Here is a 16,248-nt window from a genome sequence, read left to right on the forward strand (position 1 = left end):
GCAGCTCCGCAGTTTTCTTGGTCTTGCAAGCTATTGCCGAAGATTCGTTGAGAATTTCTCTAAGGTTGCAAAGCCTCTTTCCAACCTCCTCCAGAAGCATGTGAAGTATGTCTGGACTCCTGAGTGTGACGTTGCTTTCAACACTCTCAAAGAGAAACTCGTCACAGCTCCTGTCTTAACTCCTCCCGACGAATCCAAGCCATTCGAAGTTTTCTGTGATGCTTCTCTTCAAGGTCTTGGTGCTGTGTTAATGCAAGAGAAGAAAGTTATGGCCTATACCTCTCGTCAGTTGAAGCCCAATGAAAAGAACTACCCCACTCACGATCTTGAGTTGGCGGCAGTTGTCCATGCATTAATAACATGGAGACATCTCTTGTTGGAAGAAAAGTGGACATATTCACCGATCACAAGAGTCTCAAGTACATCTTCACTCAGCCCAACCTCAACCTCAGGCAAACTCGATGGGTCGAAATGATTCAAGAGTACAATCCGAGTATTGAATATACTCCAGGCAAGGCCAATGTCATTGCAGATGCTTTGAGCAGGAAGGCTTATTGCAACAGCTTAATTCTCAAGCCATTCCAACCGGATCTTTGTGAAGCTTTCCGCAAACTGAATCTCCAAGTTGTTCCTCAAGGCTTTCTTGCCAACCTCATAGTCTCTCCTACTTTGGAAGATCAAATTCGTGAGGCACAACTTCTTGATGCCATGGTGAAGAAGGTGAAACGTGGTATCGACAAGGGTCTTTCCAAATACAAGTGCTATCGCATTGATGACAGAGACAATTGATTCTTTGAGGACCGGTTTGTGGTTCCTAAAGGTGATCTAAGGAAAGTCATTATGAACGAGGCACACAATTCTCTTCTTTCCATTCATCCTGGAAGTACGAAGATGTACCATGACCTCAAGCAGTCGTATTGGTGGACACGAATGAAGCGAGAAATCGCTCAATTCGTGAACGAATGTGATGTCTGTCGGAGGGTAAAAGCAGAACACCAACGACCAGCTGGTCTCCTCCAACCTCTTGCTATCCCGGAATGGAAGTTTGATCATATCGAAATGGACTTCGTGACTGGATTTCCTAAGTCTAAGCGCGGAAATGATGCTATCTTCGTTGTCATCGACAAGCTTACTAAAGTGGCTCATTTCCTTCCAATCAAAGAATCTATCACAGCAGCTCAGTTGGCAGAGCTATACACCTCCAGGATTGTCTCCTTGCACGGCATTCCACAATTGATATCTTCAGATCGTGGAAGCATCTTCACTTCTAAGTTCTGGGACTCCTTCCAGAAGGCCATGGGCACCAACATTCGCTTCAGCACAGCTTTCCATCCTCAAACTAGTGGCCAAGTCGAGCGAGTCAATCAAATCCTTGAAGATATGCTCAGGGCTTGTGTCATTTCCTTTGGCATGAAGTGGGAAGATTGTCTTCCATATGCCGAATTCTCCTACAACAACAGCTTCCAAGCGAGTTCGGGCAAGGCCCCATTCGAGTTTCTCTATGTTAGAAAGTGCCGTACTCCTCTCAATTGGTCAGAGACTGGTGAACGCCAACTTCTTGGCAATGACTTAATCACAGAGGCTGAAGAAATGTGTAAAGTCATCCGTGAAAATCTCAAAGCCGTGCAATCGCGCCAGAAGAGTTACTATGATAGCAAGCACCGTGACTTGGCTTTCGAGATCGGAGACCATGTCTACCTCCGCGTCTCTCCAATGAAAGGCACTCGTCGCTTCGGTATCAAAGGGAAGCTTGCCCCTAGAAACGTGCACGATGTGTTCCACGTGTCACAGCTTCGCAAGTGCTTCAAGACTCCTGAGCGCACCATCAACTTTGAAGATATTGACCTCCAAGAAGATCTGTCTTATCATGAACACCCCGTTGCTATTCTTGAAGAAACTGAGCGCAAGACTCGCAACAAGTCAATCAAATTCCTGAAAGTGAAGTGGTCGCACCATTCCGACCGAGAAGCCACCTGGGAACGCGAGGACCACCTCTGTTCCGAATATCCGGAGTTCTTTCAGTCCTAGATCTCGGGACGAGATCCTCTCGTAGTGGTGGAGTGTTGTAACACCCCGGATGTAACTTTCCATATTTGTAACTCCAACTCTTGCCATTTTCGGCTATGTGCTATGATATTCCCTTCGTGGTCGGGTTTTGTTTTTCGTTTTGCATTTTCTTCATGTCATGCATCTCATATCATGTCATCATGTGCATCTCATTTGCATACGTGTTCGTCTCATGCATCCGAGCATTTTCCCCGTTCTCCGTTTTGCAATCCGACACTCCTACGTGCACCGGCGCACCCCTCTTGTCTCTTTTCGTGAGCGAGTGTTAAACGTTCTCGGAATGGACCGAGGTTTGTCAAGTGGCCTTGGTATACCACCGGTAGACCACCTGTCAAGTTTCGTTCCATTTGGAGGTCGTTTGATGCTCCAACGGTTAACCGGGTAACCGCAAAGTCCTTTTGTGTGTTGCAGAAAAAAAAACCTCCAAACAGCCCAATAACCCATCTAAGCCCCCTCCATGCTCTTGGTCGTTCGATCACGATCGTGTGGGCGAAAACCGCACTCCATTTGGAGTCTCCTAGCTCCCTCTAGCTACAAATAGGTGATCCCCCCGATATTTTCGCGCAGATCAAACCCTAACCCCGCTCCCTCCGCGCGCCGGACAAACTGCGCCGCCGCCCTCACCCAATCCACCGCCGCCACGTGTCCACGCCGCCGTCTCCGCCGCCGCGGCCCGGAGAGCCCGGACCGGGCCCTCCCGGCCCATCTTCCACGCGCCGCCGCCCGGGCGCCTCGCCCCGCGCCCCGCCGCCTCCTCCCGCCGGCGAGCGCCGCCCGAGCCCCGCGCCGCCGCCTCCTCTTCTCCCGCCGGCGCCGCCGCCTGCACCCGCGCCCGCCGACCGCCGTCCGCTCCCCAACGCCTCGGCGTCCGTCCCCGTCCTCACCCGTGCCAGCGCCTCGACGCCGTCCCCGCCGACCTCGCCCGCCGGCGCCTCCTCTACCTTCCCCGGCTCCAACTCCGGCGAGATCCGCCCCGCTGCCTCGGCTTCCGTGCAGATCCTGGTCCAGAGAGGTTGACTTTCCCCCCCCCCCCTCGTTTTCTGCTGTCCCGAAGTTTTCACCATATGTTGCTCTGTTCATCACCTCATAACTCTTTGCATACTGCTCCGTTTTGCGTGCATGATATATCGAAATGTTCGTCACGAGATGCTCCTCATTTTGTTCCATTGTGTCATGCTCGTTTGAGTTCATCTTGATGGCCAAATCTCTGTTGCAAGAGTGCTATATGATGTTTACTGCTGTTACTTATCAGAACTTGGTGTTTTGTTATTTTTGTTGCATTTGATGTGCATCTTATGGGCATGAGCTCTACAGGTGTTTTGATCTATGCCATGCCATCCTTACAGAGGTGTATGCCATGTATTTTTGTGATCTATGTGGTGATTAGCACAAGCATGCAAACTAGGCTTCGTGATGTTTCTGTTTTCAGGGACTTAGGATTTTGCCAAGTCTTTTACTACTGTTATTTTGTTGCCATGTATCCATGTGTCTACAGTGAGATCCATGCTTCTTTTGGGCATGTTCAGTAAGGATGTTTTGTAGACATGGTTGTGTTCTATCCATCCATGCCCCTGTTTGCAATTATGGAGTGCCATAGCATGCCTCAATCTTGCTCTACTTTTGGTATAAAATGTTCTGGCAGATTGTTAACATGATATTGAATTTTGCCAAGGTTGTTGTAGTTGATCCATATATGTTATGTATTTACTCTTGCCATGGACAGCTTCATAAACATGCCATCTTGCTGTACGTATGCTTGTTTTTTCATGCATTGCTTTGTGATGAGTGCATCAAGCTCACCAAGATGCCCTCATAATTACTGTTACTGCCATGATCTGTTTTCTGCCAAGTCTGAAACCTGTTACCGAACCTTGCTATGTTTACATGGGTGCCATTATATCTTCTGATCCTTTTTGGCTCATGGTCATCAAGGGACTTTTGTTCTATGCATTTAGTAGATTCATTCCATGCCTTGTTTTGCTATATTAAGTTCCTGTAGCATCTGTTTTGCTTGATCTGAACATTGCTACCTGATGCTGTTTATGCCATGTCCAGTAATTTCACTAAGTCTGTGAACATGATATCTTTTGCACTTTTGCCATGCTTGTTTGAACCTGTTATGGTGTGATAGTCGTCGCTCAGTGTTCATCTTTTATCACGCATCTCCTGTAGGTTACTGCCATGTGCTTTGTTGCTATGTTGGAGTACTGTAGCATAGTTACTTGATGTATTCTAAGTGCTATCATGCTGTTAATCGCAGAATCGTGTCATTCTTGTTTTGCTTGCCATTTGCAAACCGTGCATCCGTTTCCGGTGATCTTTATATCGATTTCGACCGAAATCATCTCATCTTTCCAGTGGCATACTTGGTTTGTCAAGTTACTGCCTTGTTCATCCTTTTTCTTCCGGAGCACGCATACGCATCGCATATCATATCTCGCATATCATTCATGTATTGCATCATGTTGCTTGTGCTTTTCCCGTGATTGATTGTGGTTCCATTGCTTGTTTTCTTGCTGTGGTTAGATCCGGGAGACGAGTTCGTGAACGAGGAACCTGTTGAGTACGCTTACGAAGATCAAGCTTTCGACAACTCTGAGGACCTTGCAGGCAAGATGACCATACCCTCGAAATCACTTCTATCTTTGCTTTGCTAGTTGTTCGTTCTATTGCTATGCTGCGCTACCTACCACTTGCTATATCATGCCTCCCATATTTCCATGTCAAGCCTCTAACCATCCTTTCCTAGCAAACCGTTGTTTGGCTAAGTTACCGCTTTTGCTCAGCCCTTCTTATAGCGTTGCTAGTTGCAGGTGAAGTTGAAGTTGGTTCCATGTTGAACATGGATATTTTGGGATATCACAATATCTCTTATTTAATTAATGCATCTATATATTTGGTAAAGGGTGGAAGGCTCGGCCTTATGCCTGGTGTTTTGTTCCACTCTTGCCGCCCTAGTTTCCGTCATACCGGTGTTGTGTTCCTTGAGTTTTGCGTTCCTTGCGCGGTTGGGTGATTTATGGGACCCCCTTGACAGTTCGCCTTGACTAAAACTCCTCCAGCAAGGCCCAACCTTGGTTTTACCATTTTCCACCTAAGCCTCTTTCCCTTGGGTTTTCGCGAGCCCGAGGGTCATCTTTCTTTAACCCCCCCCCCCCCAGGCCAGTGCTCCTTCGAGTGTTGGTCCGAACCAAGCAGCCTGCGGGGCCACCTCGGGGAAACTCAAGGCCTGGTTTTACTCGTAGCTTGACTTATCCGGTGTGCCCTGAGAACGAGATATGTGCAGCTCCTATCGGATTTGTCGGTGCATCGGGCGGCTTTGCTCGTCTTGTTTTACCATTGTCGAAATGTCTTGTAAACCGGGATTCCGAGACTGATCGGGTCTTCCCGGGAGAAGGTTTATCCTTCGTTGACCGTGAGAGCTTATAATGGGCTAAGTTGGGACACCCCTGCAGGGTATTATCTTTCGAAAGCCGTGCCCGCGGTTATGAGGCAGATGGGAATTTGTTAATGTCCGGTTGTAGAGAACTTGACACTTGACTTAATTAAAATACATCAACCGTGTGTGTAGCCGTGATGGTCTCTTCTCAGCGGAGTCCGGGAAGTGAACACGGTTCGGGTTATGAATGAATGTAAGTATTTTCAGGATCACTTCTTGATCATTTCTAGCTTCGCGACTGTTGCGTTGCTTCTCTTCTCGCTCTCATTTGCGTATGTTAGCCACCATATTTGCTTAGTGCCTGCTGCAGCTCCACCTCATTACACCATCCTTTCCTATAAGCTTAAATAGTCTTGGTCTCGCGGGTGTGAGATTGCTGAGTCCTCGTGACTCACAGATTCTACCAAAATAGTTGCAGGTGCCGACGATGCCAGTGCAGATGACGCAACCGAGCTCAAGTGGGAGTTCGACGAGGAACGTGGCCGTTACTATGTTTTTTTCCTGATGATCAGTAGTGGAGCCCAGTTGGGACGATCGGGGATCTAGCATTTGGGGTTATCTTATTTTCATTTGGATTTGACCGTAGTCGGTCTATGTGTGGATTTTGGATGATGTATGAATTAATTTATGTATTGTGTGAAGTGGCGATTGTAAGCCAACTCTCATTATCCCATTCTTGTTCATTACATGGGATTGTGTGAAGATGACCCTTCTTGCGACAAAACCACAATGCGGTTATGCCTCTAAGTCGTGCCTCGGCATGTGGGAGATATAGCCGCATCGTGGGCGTTACAAGGAACGCGACAACGGGCAAGATAACCTTGATGAACAGGCCATAGAAGATGACTCGGAAGACGATAGTTACCGTCCACCCTCCGAGGAGGAGACAAGCCTCGGCAACGAAGACTTCATCGTGCCTGAGGATCCCCTAGAGCAGGAGCGCTTTAAGCTTCAGCTCATAGCCACCGCAAGGAGCCTGAAAAAGAAATAGCAGCAGCTTCAAGCTGAACAAGATCTGCTCGTCGACAGATGGACTGATGTCCTGACAGCCGAAGAATACGGCCTCAAGCGCCTAGCCAAGAGCTACCCGAAACGCAGGTGCTACCTCAATTCGATGAGGAGGCGCCAGAGCACATATCTCCCTTGCGTAATGCGGAACGACCACCACGTGGTCAAGACAGGGCGGCCGACCGGCCACCCCGTGGTCGGGATAAAGCGGCAACTCAGGATGAACAGCAGCCTGCCCCACCGCCCCGTAAAAATAGAGACGGAGGAGTTCGGGGTCATATGCACGACCTCCGGCAGACCCTGAACAGTAGAGCAGGACACACAAGATCGATCTACGGATCGCGAGGACGTGCCTCGAGGCACGACGACAGCTACCTATTCAGACGTGACAAACCTAACCACGCCCGGGCCGAATGCCGCAGACGGACTCCATCAGAGCTACGCCATGATGCGGCCCGATATAGAGGCGCCGCACACCCTCTTTGCTTCATAGATGAAGTACTTGATCATGAATTCCCATAGGGGTTCAAGCCCGTCAATATCGAATCATACGACGGCACAACCGATCCTGCAGTATGGATCGAGGAATTTTTTCTCCATATCCATATGGCTCGAGGAGATGACCTCCACGCCATTAAATACCTCCCACTAAAGCTCAAAGGGCCAGCTCGGCACTAGCTTAACAGCTTGCTGAAAATTCTATCGGCAGCTAGGAGGACTTGGAAGAAGCCTTTTTGGACAACTTCCAAGGAACCTATGTCCGGCCACCAGACGCCGACGACTTAAGCCACATAGTTCAACAACCTGGAGAATCAGCCAGAAAATTATGGACTAGGTTCCTAACCAAAAGGAACCAGATCGTTGACTGTCCGGATGCTGAAGCCCTAGCAGCCTTCAAACACAGTATCCGTGACGAATGGCTAGCACGCCACCTCGGCCAAGAAAAGCCAAAGTCTATGGAAGCCCTTACGGCACTCATGACCCGCTTTTACGCGGGTGAGGACAGCTGGCTAGCTCGTAGCAAGAACACAGCCAGCGAGGCAGGGCCCTCCGAGGCCAAGAACAGCACCAGCAAGCTCTGGCGCAATAGACACAAACGCCAAAGCAATGGCGACAACACCGATGACACCACAGTTAACGCCGGATTCAGTGGCTCCAATTCCGGCCAACGGAAGAAGCCTTACAAAAGAAACAATGAAGGACCTTCTAGCCTGGACCGCATACTCAACCGTCCGTGCCAGATACACGGCACCCCGGATAAGCAAGCCAATCATACCAATAGGGATTGTTGGGTTTTCAAGCAGGCTGGCAAGTTAAATGCCGAAACAAAGAAAAGGGATCACAAAGTGAGGACGAGGACGAAGAGCCCCGACAGCCGAACACTGGGGGGCAGAAGAAATTTCCCCCTCAAGTCAAAACGGTGAACATGATATACGCTACACACATCCCCAAAAGGGAGCGTAAGCGAGCACTTCGGGACGTCTACGCGGTAGAGCCAGTCGCCCCAAAATTCAATCCATGGTCGTCGTTCCCGATCACCTTCGATCGTCGAGATCACCCAACTAGTATCTGCCACGGCGGTTCAGCCGCACTAGTCCTTAACCCAATTATTGACGGGTTTCACCTAACACGAGTCCTGATGGACGGTGGTAGCAGCCTCAACCTGCTCTATCAGGACACAGTGCGAAAGATGGGCATTAACCCCTCACGAATCAAACCAACAAAGACTACCTTTAAAGGAGTCATACCAGGCGTAGAAGCCCGCTATACGGGCTCAATCACGCTGGAGGTGGTCTTCGGTTCTCCGGACAACTTCCTAAGCGAAGAGTTAATCTTTGATATCGTCCCCTTCCGCAGCGGCTACCACGCACTGCTCGGACGAACTGCGTTTGCTAGATTCAACGCAGTGCCACACTATGCTTATCTCAAGCTCAAGATGCCCGGTCCACGCGGCGTCATAACAGTCAATGGCAATACGGAATGCTCCCTCCGAACAGAGGAGCACACCGCCGCCCTAGCAGCAGAGGTACAGAGTGGCCTTCTCAAGCAGCACCATAGTACGGCTATCGAGCCCCTGGACATCATTAAGAGGTTCCGGACTACACTGCAGCAGGACAGCGCGACTCGTCAAGAGCTCGATTAGCAATTCGGCCTCCGTCCCAGTCCCGATGAAGTAGTAGCATTCGCACCACGCGTACATCATTACGCACTCAAAATCCCATGGACATCGACGGAGGCACAAGCTAGCCCGGGATCTACAGTTCGGCTAGACCGATCCCGGACACACATACTTTCAATTTTTCTTCTTGTTTCAGGTTCCTTTTCCCGCGGGCCTGATCACCAGTCCTTTCAAAGGATTGGCATACAACGGAGGCAAGCAACACAGGTGTGTAGGGTAACCTCTATACGTTCTTCTGGACGGTGTTTATACTTATTCCTCAGGACTCGCACGCTGCGCCCTATTGATTCCGGCATGTTAAATAGTCCGGATACTTATCGCACCATCTGTACAAGATACGCCTTGACGTATCCATCTAGTTATAATAAAAATGGTTTGTGGCCCAGTTTCTGTGGTTTCGCTTCTTACTTCATTTTATTTCGATCTGCTTATCGGTTGCATCGGTACTCTTTTGTACGTTTCATATTCGCCAGGGGCTACTTATCGCCCCACAATACGGCAGCAAAGTCCGAACACTTCTTATAGATAAGTTCGGCACCCCGAATTTAGCATTATATGCATTGGCTCCGAATCATGTCCTTGGTCAATAGTTGGGTTGCCCGGCTCCTGTGCTTGCTACCCTACGTTCCGCTCTATCGGCTAGGGTAGTAAAGGGAGAACTACTGCAATTATGCCCTGGCCTTGACTGGATGAGCACCTTAGTAGAGAAAGCGGAAAACTGACTGTCATGATATGGCGAGAGCCAGTCAGCTGTTCGAGGGTTACAAAATTGTTGGAGATTTTTTCCGCATTATGCAAAAGATCGGCACTTCCCGATCAGATGTTGACAGCACCCTGGCTTGGACCAGGGGCTGCGCACTTGCTTTATTATAAAACTCCTATGGCTAAGTGAGGGCGTTTAAGCCGTATAGTCTGATTGCCTTGTTCGTTGCGCTAAACAACTCCTTCAAAGGACCATATAATTGGATCAAGATTGTTTAGATTCCATCCCGAACACCTCCGTACTACCTACGCGAGGGCTGAAGCCGATGACTGGCCAACCCTCAGATTACAAACAACATGGCTGCACAGGAGGAAACAACTAAAGCATAACAAAATTACATTACAAAAATAGGCTTTGTTTTCATAATACAAGGCAAGGGCAACATGAATACATTTATTCAAATACAATGTCATGCGAACATTGAGCTGCTGCAAGTCGAGACCCTTCTATGACATCCGCAAAATATCGCTCGGGTGTGCGGTGCTCCTTGCCCTCCGGCGGCCCGCTGGCAACTTCAACGGCGTTCATCTTCGCCAACCACATCTTGCAAAGAGCGAAGGCCATACGGGCACCTTCAATACATGCAGAGCGCTTGACGACGTCCAGTCGAGGACAGGCGTTCACCATCCGCCTCACGAGTCCGAAGTAGTTGCTAGGCATAGCTTCGGCTGGCCATAGCCAGATTAACAAATCCTTCATGGCTAAATCGGCCACCCTATGCAGCTCCACCAGCTGTTTCAGCTGATCGGTGAAGGACACGGGAGGTTCTGACACCGCATATTGCGACCAGAATAGCTTCTTCGTAGAACCCCCTCCTTTGGCTCGATAGAACTCCACGGCGTCCGATACACTGCGTGGTAAATAAGCAAAAGCCCCTGGGATCTCCAAACCCGTGTTAGTAAAAGGTACTGCTTCTCCACATACTTTCTTTGCATCTTAAAAGCCTTAGCTGCCGTGATCTTCTTGGCCTCCCGGATCTCCTGGAGGGTGGCATGGGCCTCATTCTGTGCGGTCTCCGTGCTCTGACGAGCCTTGGTGAGTTCGGCCCCTCGAGCCGATGCATCATGCTCCAAGGTCTCACATTTTTTCACCGCATCCTGGAGCTCCTGCTGGATTTCTTTGACCCGGGCCTTGAGCTTCTTATGGGCGGCTTGCTGCTGGACAGCCTTCTCCTCGGCCTCGCCCAGGGCCTTCCTCAAGGCTCGACCTTGGTCGCGGCTCCTGCACATATTAGGACACTACAGTCAATACACAGCGCCTATGCTTTCTGAATACACAGCAAGTCGTTACTCACCTTGCTTCTCCTGGAGCCGAACCTTAACCTCGCCGAGCTCGCTCTCGGTCCACTCCAGCCTCTGCCTCAGTTCAGAGACTTCGGCAGCATGCGAGGTTGCGGCCAACAGCGATGCCTGCTTATGCATACATATCACGTTAGTCTCCTACAATAAAAGATTGATCCTCTGTCCGGTTCTTCTCGCCGAGCATCGGACAGTGTCTCAGGGGCTACTGACTACATGGGGTTTTTCTTTTTCTATGTCATTTACCTCGAAACCTGTCAACATGTTGCTGCAGGCTTCGTTCAGTCCACTCTTGGCGGACTGAACCTTCTCGATCACCGCACCCATAAGGACACGATGCTCGTCCATAACGGAGGCGCCTTGTAGCACCTCCATCAGGTTATCCGGCGTCCCTGGATGGACAGGGACCACCGGCGGAAGCGGCGCACCCCCCTCCTTCAAAGGGGGCTGCTTGCCCGACTCCGGAGCCATATGGGTCTCCGGAATCATATTCGGCTGAGGGCCAAACTGGATGCGGCCCTCTTCGCCAGTCTCCATGGGGATCGGCTCCCCCATGTGTCCGGCAGTGGAGGTCTCGCCTTGTGGTTCCTCCCGGACAGCGTCCTGGGCTCCTTCCTTCGGAGCGGTCCTCCAGGACAACACTTCGGTGTCGTCCCTGGCCCCGGGGGAGTAAGCAGGTGGTGGCGACATGCTCGCCATCTCCGACGGAGCCAACGAACCTCCAGATGAGGATCGCTGGATAAGGTCACGGGCCGGACTGCAATAGTGCAGTTAACTATGTTAAAATAACAAAGAGAAAGGGATGGGTGTGTGCATGAATGAGCCATGTCACTTACGATGCGGCCTGCGGCTTAGTGCGGGGGCGTCGTTCCGGACTACTGTCAACGTTCCACGCGGTATTGACCGCTGGGACGCCCTTCCCCTTTTTGGGCGCTTCCGTCTCCAGATGCGTTGAGGCCGCCCTCTTTTTCTTCTTCTCCTCGGGGGCGGGGGGGTTGTTTCCCTCCTCCTCCTCCCCCTCTTCCTCGTCATTGTCCTTAGGGACAGAGGAATGGGCTTCGTCGTCTTCGGACGTCACGTCCGAAGTGCCCTTGCGACGGGGACCACTCTTGGCCCCCTTGGCCTTCTTCTCCAGCACCGGCACCAGCATCTTCGCTAGACGCGGGATGACCGGTTCTTCAGGTAGCGGAGCCGGACACTGGATCCGCTTCACCCTCTCCATCCAGTCCTGAAAGAGCAATAACAAAACCTTAGACATCATCCTCCAAACAATTAAGTTGGGGATATGACAGAAATAACATACCTCGCTGGCGGGGTGTTTACAATCGTGACCACGGTCTGAGTCCGTGGCCGGTGGCTTCTCGTTGCCCTTAAAGAGCAACTTCCAGGTGCCTTCGTGAGTAGTCTCGAAGAGCCTTATCAAGGTCTGGTGCTTCTTCGAATTGAACTCCCACAGAGGGCGGCTTCGGCGCTGGCAGAAAGAATCCGGCAAACCAGCATCACCTGGATTACATCAACAAGCTTGACATTCTTGGTCACCATGCTCTGAACACGCATCTGCAGCGCTATCAACTCGTCAGGTGAACACCAGTCCGGACTCTTCTCGACCCAGGAGGTGAGTCGCATGGGAGCACCGGAGCGGAATTCGGCAGTTGCAGCCCAGGTGGTGCCGCGAGGTTTTGTGATGTAGAACCACTGCTTCTGCCACTCCTTTACTGTCTCCACAAAAGTGCCTTTGGGCCAGGAGACGTTGGATAGCTTGCTCACCATGGCTCCCCCGCACTCCGCGTGCTGGCCGTCCACCACCTTCGGCTTCACGTTGAAGACTTTGAGCCACAACCCAAAGTGGGGTTGGATGTGTAGGAAGGCCTCACACACGACGATAAACGCCGAGATGTTGAGGAAGGAATTCAGGGACAGATCATGGAAATCTATCCCATAATAATACATCAGCCCGCAGACGAAAGGGTGGAGTGGAAACCCTAGCCTGCGGAAGAAATGGGGGATGAATACTACCCTCTCAGTGGGCTTCGGCGTGGGGACGACTTGTCCCTCGGCCGGCAGACGGTGGTCGATCTCCTTCGCCAAATACCCGGCCGCCCGAAGCTCAGTAATATCCTCCTCCCTGACGGAGGAGACCATCCACTTGCCCTGACCACCGGATCCGGACATGGTTGCTTGAGTGGAAAGGAGATGAGAACTTGGGCGCTGGAGCTCGAGATTGGAAAGGCGGGGACAGAGAGAGAGCGTGAGAAGAGGAAGAGGGAATCCTTATCCCCTTATAAAGGCAGCAAATATTAAACGCCTCCTCACTCGGCTTAAGATTCACCTATTCCCAAGGGATGTATAAATGGCACGGTTGGGTTACCCATGCCCGCATTGACGAGAATCCCGCGATAAGGGGACACGATCTCTGTTTTGACAAAACGTGCCAATGGCAACTGCGTCTCGGGACGTGGGGCGTCGAACATAAAAGCGGTTTGGAATTATGACCGGTCGGACGTAATGTCGTGCTGCAAAAAAGTTGTCAGCGGATGGAACTCATGTAAAAATATATATTCTCTCTACGGGTGTGTATGGTGTGTGTAACAGGTCCAGATACAATCATTGCATCCGAAGACTATCTTGGAGTTCGGAAAAAGGGGGAACCCGCCTTGCAATGTCGAAGACAATCTGCACGCCGGACTCCTCGTCATTGAAGCCAGGTTCAGGGGCTATTGAGGGAGTCCTGGACTAAGGGGTCCTCGGGCGTCCGGCCTATTATTCATTGGGCCGGACTGACAGGTTGTGAAGATATGAAGGCCGAAGACTGTACCCGTGTCCGGATTGGACTCTACTTGGCGTGGAAGGCAAGCTTGGCAACCGACTATGTAGATTCCCTCTGATGTAACCGACTCCATGTAACCCTAGATCTCTCCGGTGTCTATATAAACAGGAGAGCGTAGTCTGGATGGACAGATGCACATTACCATAGTCATACAGGCTAGACTTCTAGGGTTTAGCCATTACGATCTCGTGGTAGATCAACTCTTGTAACACTCATATTCATCAAGATCAATCAAGAAGGAAGTAGGGTATTACCTCCATAAAGAGGGCCCGAACCTGGGTAAACATCGTGTCCCCCGTCTCCTGTTACCATCGATCCTAGACGCACAGTTCGGGACCCCCTACCCGAGATCCGCCGGTTTTAACACCGACATCCGCCACCACCTCCTCCTCCTCCTCTTCCACCTGAGCATCAGGCAGATCAAGATGGTGATCTGCTGCTTCCACGTAATCAATAACATTGACGTTCATAGCTTCACCATGATGAACCCACCTAGTATATGTGACCGACATCCCATACAAGTGTAGATGATTTTGCACAGTTGACTGGGGTCTTGTAACTGAATTCATACAACTGCTACATGGGTAGAGCACATCTGATTTCGGACCACCGTACTCAGCTCTGATAAAGTTCATGAAGTTTTCAACCCCCTCGACATATGCAGCGGAGAATCTTCGAGAAGAAGTTATCCAAGTCATGTCCATCTGTTAGACATACAAATTAGTTCTTCTACTAGATATTACAGGAAAAACATATATGCTTTTTTATGAAGTCCAGAAAAAAATACCTAGGTCGATGTCTAAAGCTATGGCAAGATATTTAGACGAGCAGATCTAAGTAACGAAATATATGTAAAGCTAATTCAGCAAACAGATTTGAGTGCTAAATTATGGCAGGCTGTTTTAGCAGTCAATGAGGCCGAGCACACAACCATCAAACTATCGAAGGCCATCGCAGCAACAAAGATCGAGTATAAAACGGTGTAGAGCTATTTCACCTAACAGATTGGCTACTAGACCATGGCGATCTACATCACAATAAATATATGGCAGGATATTTTAGCAACTAATCAGCCTTGGCATGCCATCTCAGCTAAGCAGAATGAGTGCAGAACAGGTCAAGGAAGCTTCTTAAGCAGAGCATATTGACTGTAAACTACTTCGACAAACAGTGAGATTAACAGCGTCTATTAGCTAACATTCAGCGCTACACCGACATGCATGGGGCCTCAGTCTAGAATGCACATACCGTGGGAGAAGCTGACTGACGTGCATCTCCACACGAACGTCGCCAACAATTGTCGGGTAGTAGGTGCGACATATGCCAACGGATGGCTTATCATAGTGGGAGCCAGTAAAACGTCGCCGGTGCCTGGAAACGGGATGAGGCGAAGACATGCACGCCGGCGAATCTTACCCAGGTTCGGGGCTCTCCGTGGAGATAACACCCCTAGTCCTGCTCTGCGGGGTCTCCGCATGATCACTAGACCAATACAAGTAGCTACAAGCGCTCCTTGAGTTGTTTGGCTAGAGGAAGAAGAAGGGCAAGGCTAGCTCTTCTTTTCCCTCTATGTGGTGTGTGGAATTCTCTTCGATCCCCCTTTGCATGGGTGCCCCGGGGGGTTTATATAGGCCTACCCCCTAGGGGTACGATGGTAATCCGGCTGGGCGCAGGTCCCAGCCGTCAGTGTCTATACTCGCCGGCTTCTCCGCCGGTCATTGGGGCCCGCCGACTAGTGGGTCCCGCTGGCTGCCGGCCTCTTGGCCGGCAGGCCGGCCCCACCGCTTGGGGGCTTTGTCGGCGGCTGGTTACTGTTGCCTCGCCTCTGATGACGAGGGCTTTGTCGAGGTAAGCATGGCTACAGTGTCACCGCCTTGCGAGCTTTCACTGTAGCCTTACCTCGTCTTGTCTCCTTAATGGCGCGCATGTTTCGAGGGAGGGAGGTAGCCAGCTATTGGGAGCCGGCCACATCCCTGGCCGACTAGAGGAGGCCAGGCCACCTTCAGATGTCTCTCTGGCAAAGGGGCCCGCCGCCCACGGGCCGTACTTGCACCTGTCATGGGTGACATCGAGGCCAACATGGCTACAGTGCCGCGCCGGACGGGGGATGGCTGGCCCGTACGGCGCCCTGTGGCCATGCCTGTTCCAGGATTCGGGGGTAGTGGGCTATACTGTGGCCACACCCCATCCTATCGCCGCTATGTGGGTACAGTATTGGTGGGTGCAGTCTTGGCCGGCTTCTGGGAGCCAGCTTTCTTCATGGCCGGCTTCTGGGAGTCGGTCCTCTTGGGGCCGGCTTCCTAGAGTCGGCTATCTCGTATCTTTCTTGGAGGAGATTTTTGAGGCTGGGTCGCCTTCTGGGAGTCGGCCCTCGGCCGGAGGAAGGCGGCCCTATGCTTTGTATGCTTGAAGGCTTGAATGGCCTGGTAAAAAAATTTGAGGAGCCAGGGGGAGTCGGTTAGGCTACCCGTGGCTATTTACTCCGACAGTAGTCCCCGAAGCTGGTTGGGCTTCGAGGCTGAGAGGAGGTTGAGAAGCTCGGTCAGCTTCTTATCTTGACGAGCCCGCAGCTGGGTACCGGCTTCGGTTGGGCGCGCCGTCTTGGCGAAATTTTTAAAGTCGGAAGGCAGGAGTTTGTTGGCGCGCGTGCCGGGCTGCGGGCCGGCC

The sequence above is a fragment of the Triticum aestivum genome, chromosome 2D, assembly GCF_018294505.1.
Source record: "Triticum aestivum cultivar Chinese Spring chromosome 2D, IWGSC CS RefSeq v2.1, whole genome shotgun sequence".
NCBI lineage: Eukaryota > Viridiplantae > Streptophyta > Magnoliopsida > Poales > Poaceae > Triticum > Triticum aestivum.